The 4,881-nt window shown below is 45.0% G+C and overlaps 1 long non-coding RNA gene across 1 annotated transcript; it reads right to left on the minus strand.

Annotated features, from left to right (window-relative positions):
• Positions 1-1,076: 1,076 nt before the first annotated feature.
• Positions 1,077-3,877, minus strand: LOC125758918 (uncharacterized). Its single transcript, XR_007416463.1, has 3 exons — positions 3,829-3,877; positions 3,285-3,602; positions 1,077-1,114 (listed from the first exon to the last, which is right to left on the minus strand). It is a non-coding gene; the product is annotated as an uncharacterized LOC125758918 (long non-coding RNA).
• Between the last annotated feature and the right edge of the window lie 1,004 nt (positions 3,878-4,881).

The following is a 4,881-nucleotide window of genomic DNA, read 5'->3' on the forward strand; positions in this document are numbered from 1 at the left end:
TAGTACGGCTGTGTGTACGCCATATGATGATGGTAGGTTTTAGTGGCGCAAGGGCAACTCAGGCCAAAGAGTGCCAAACACAGGGTTACGTGTACACCATATGAAAAGCAGTGAAACCTATTATTGTATTCAGCCACTTCTGTTTGCAGTTCTGCCACAAGTTTTTCTAGTAGCAAGTTTAAAGGGACCGACAACTGCCCAGAACATGAAATGAGATGACTGCACTGATGGAAAGATTGTCCGTCGCATTGACTCAAACCAACCCTGTTTATCTCGTGAGAGGTGGATTTATATTTTTATTTCTTCATTGAAAGTCGCGAAAAATGACCTTTGGCGCCTCTGGCGGCAAAATAATAAACGGTCCGATGAAGCCGGTCACGTGACCATTGATTGGTGTATGCGTTCGATGATTTTTCTGTTAATACTGAAATATTGTTCATTTCTTTATATTAAAAGATATTAATCCATAAAAATGTACATATAGGCCTGCTTTAGTTGTATGGAACAAAGTGGCGCTGCCTTCGCTTGGCGTAATGATCCCATGCCGGGACAAGCCATCTATGTCACAGGCGCAGGCAACCTTGGGTGCAGGCGCACACAACGCTGTACAAATACCGAGAAGGTGTATAAAGCCACATCATCTCATTGTAACAGCTTGCTATTTTCAAAAATGGTTTGAAAGCTCAAAATAAAGGTGGTTAAGCATAGCTACAGTAACTCCTGCGAAAGCAGAACGACACCTTTCACAAGGACTAGCGGCATCGCTATCAATTCTCAGCGTTGCTGGAGCAAGCCTTCATGCGTGTTTGGAGCCTTTCGGATCGAAAAATACTGCTTATAAAATGACTACGTGCTTTTAGGATAAACCACTGCCGCTACAAAGGCTGGGAAGGGTAAGCTTCCTGTCGCGCCGTAAAAAACTGGGTCTAGAAAAATCAGTTGTCGGTCCCTTTAAAGCTCGAATATGGTTCACAGTGTATTCTAATTAATGTCCAGGTTGGGGCGATGCTGCGGTCATGCTGCAGAAGTATGCTTCGCCGTCGACTTCTGGAGCCAAGTCAGTTCCGGCAGTGCTGCTCCAACTGATTTTACGTGTCAGTGGGTGAAGCCTCGCCTGAAAAAGGTGAGAAAACCTGGGAATTCACTGTATATTCAGAGAATGTGCGATAGATAACGCTATTAACTTCGCAAACAACGCCATGCATTCTGCTGTTTTAATTTTGACCATTACGTGCACATCAATGGTACTTTTCAGATTCAGGCGAAGAATTCAAAGCAGCTGTCATTCAAACGGCACACTTATGGTGTTCAGCCAACAGTGCCAACAAAGAGGAAGGGCACACTTCCACGTGGCTTTCCAGATGCGGACAGCTTTATTCAAAAACTGCGAGAGGTGAGTACTTGATATTGCTGGCCTTTCAGGGAGCATGCGCCATAGCCTCGGCGGTTCAAGCACCATAACCTTGGCAACCTTCATTACAGGTTGCTCCACGTGCCCGAGTTTTTACACTGACCACATGCCGACCAAGGAAAGAAGCAGCGGAAGAAATGCCACTGGACGAAGATCTTTTTACAAATGTCCTAGCAGTGACTCCAGAGTTCCCGCTGTCGGCTTTGACTGTAACGTTCCTGTCCAGCAGAGGACTGCAGTGCTAAAATGTTGGTGAATTAGCGCAGATAGTGATGGAGAAGCTGACGATTACAGAGGATGATGCCAGGGCTATTGAAGTAACCACATGAAGTCAGCGAGACAGCCCCGTTTGGTTTTTGCACCGAAAAGGATGGGTGACGGCTTCTATATTTAGGGATGTTTGTCGCTCAATGAAAGTGCACTGCAGCACAATAATAAACCGGATCTTTAGCCCACGGTTTATTAATGTGCCTGCAGTGCAGTACGGCATCATCAATGAACCTGTCGCGAAGGAGAGGCTGCTGAATCACTTGCAGCAGCACCACATTAATGCAAGAATTGAAGACTGCGGTTTAATGATTAACCCAAAGTACCCTCTCCTGGGTTGCAGTCTTGGCGGAATTTTCAAGTGCAACCGCTACGAACCAACACTGGTCGAAATCAAGTGCTTGCACAGCCTCAGGGACTGCATCCCAAGAGATCTGATTGCACAGGGCCAGTAGAAAAATGACTTTTTCCTTGATTCTGCCGGAAGGCTGAATCAGAGTCACTCTTACTATTACGAAGTGCAGGCCCAGCTGCACCTCAACCTGCATAACATAAGAAAGTACTACGTTTATGTACATATTGAGAACGGTGGGCACCTGGTAGTGGTAGAGAGAGAGGACGACTTTATGCACGTGCACACTGCGAGCGTGTACAGTTGCATACGAGAGATTGTCATGCCAAGAATTATTCTCGGCAATACAGTCTAGACAGTGCAAGCACGTTTTAAGTCTGCATAGCCATAGGGTATGGCAGCTGCCTATGTTTTTTAACTTTTCGCCGTGATTTGGCATGGTAAAGTAGGCAGTGCAAGTAAATGTTATTTACTTGCACATTTACCCTGCACATCTGTTGTGTTTGTTCACCTGAATACTGTGATATGTAAGGCTCATCCACTGCAGGGGGTGAAACTAGCCTACTGCTTCATCATATGAAACAGTGCGGGCCCACGGGACTAGGCACACGGACTATCTAGTACCGTGTGCTCGCTCTGCTTCCTCTGATGAAGCCATGCCAACAAGCTCAAGTTGATACCCTCTTATAGTCTACTGCTTTTACCCTGCACATCCCTTGTGCTTGTTCACAAATACTGCGATATGTAAGTCTCATCTACTTCATTTATATTGAACGTACCCGTGTTCTTGCGTGCTAAGTTACTGTTGAGGGTAAACTTGTCTACTCCATTTATCCTGCACATCTGTTGTGCTTACTCACTTAACTGCTGCGGTAGGTGAGGCTTTTATACTGCATTTACATTGCCCATCCCCATGTTCTTGCGTGCTAGGTTACTGTTGTGGGTGAAACTTGTCTACTGCGTTTACCCTGCACATCCCCTTTGCTTGTGTGCTAAGTTCCTGCGGCAGGTGAGGCTTGTTTACTGCATTTATGCTGTACATCTCCTATGTTTTTGTGTAACCTTCCATAGGCAGATTCAAAGTTTCATAGGCTACGCCACTGATATGTCATATGACTAACATATGCAATTTACAGCCCTGCTATTTTTCACATGTCTCTGCCTCTGTAAAATTGATAGCATAGCAAGAAGGTGCTCATGAATTAGTCAACCTGCTCTCCTCCACATGACAACAAAATTCGACATGGTACTTACCCTTCTTAGACAGTGGTGGACACATGTTCGTCAAAGCAGCAACAACAAACGTTATCTCATCGTAGATGTCGACAAGAGTCTGCTGCGCTGTATCAGTCATTATACGCCACTTCTTTATGTGGCCGATCGCGCGTTCCACAATGATGCGGGATGAAGAAATCCTCCTTGATGTCGTGACCTCCTGTCCTGGTAGTTGGACTCGGCTCTTGACAAAACTGGGTGTTATCAGCTGCACATTTCTTTCATAAAATTCTTGAAAAAGCAAGAATCCACGGTCTGCCAGAACTTGGTCTCCACTTTCAACATGCTCCATAAATCCTGGGAAAACCATAATTTATATTTTGTTCATACATAACTTGGGTTATGCTGAGCCAGTCACAAGATTTGTAATTTCACCAATGAACAAAGCAGTAGTGTGGGCATTTTGATGAGCTTATCATGACGCAAGGCAAGCAAGAACAGCAGAAAGGAACTCATGCTCAGGTTAGGAGAGGAAATGTAGTGCCTGCATTTACAACGCAAAAAGGGTGCGTGTGGAACTCACCACTTGACAATGTCAGTTCTTTGTCAGATATTGTACCTCCACATGTTTTAGGGGCGAAGCTCCTTAAGGCGGCACCCGTTCGTCCCTCGTAGTCGTAGTCGTAGTGAGTAACCAGTCTTACGCTTTGACCTCCAAGGTGGTGCCGGTGGGAGATTTTTCCTGTGCGTTGTTGAACAATAAAAAATTCGCAGCGTTAGCTAAAAGCCGACTTCTTCTGTCTCTCATTCCCATTAGCAGCCATTCTTTACCTCCAAGGTAGTGCCTGGTGAGATTTCTCCTGTGCGTGATTAAACAATAAAAATTTTGTTCAAAACGCCGTTGATTGATGAAATAAACCAACGAAAGACGCCAGATGTTCTGTAAAAGCAAAACGAAAGAACGCCAGATGTTTCTAAAGCAAAACGAAAAGGCGCCAGCTGCTTAACGAAAGACGCCAGATGTTTTCTAAAGCAATGGTTTTCTAAACAATGAAAATTCACAGCGTACATGTAAAATTAAAGTGAGCTGCAAGTCGTCATAACTCATCGAACCTTTAGTATAAACGCGCCCGATCTCACGTCGGTGATGATGTACTGGGCAGAATTCACGGAAGATTCACGGTTTACCGATGAACCTCCGCAGCTTCGCCCACTCATCATCATTCACTCCGTGGATATGCTGTGATTTTTTTGACACAAACAATACAGCACCGTGTGGATTAACAACAACCAGATATTTCAGTGTGGTGTTCTGTTTGTATGTGCTCCATACCACTTGCTGCTCGTCCAGGTTAAGCGGCCAAAAATGAGAATCAGTTTCAGCAACAATGTCAAGAGTTGGACAAGTCGGCATAGTCGGCAAAATATGTAGAGCTCCCTCAGGCTCACTCATGAAATACATTTAGCCTTTAGAGCTCACTCAGACTCAGATTCACCAAAATTTTCCTCAACCAGACTCGCTTGGACTCAGACTCACTGAATTTTTTCTCAGCCGGACTCACTCGGACTCAAACTCACCAAAATATTATTCACGCGCACTCTCAGATTCAGACTCACGGCTGTATCTGAGTATGAG

Source organism: Rhipicephalus sanguineus, chromosome 6 (genome assembly GCF_013339695.2).
Source record: "Rhipicephalus sanguineus isolate Rsan-2018 chromosome 6, BIME_Rsan_1.4, whole genome shotgun sequence".
Taxonomy (NCBI): domain Eukaryota; kingdom Metazoa; phylum Arthropoda; class Arachnida; order Ixodida; family Ixodidae; genus Rhipicephalus; species Rhipicephalus sanguineus.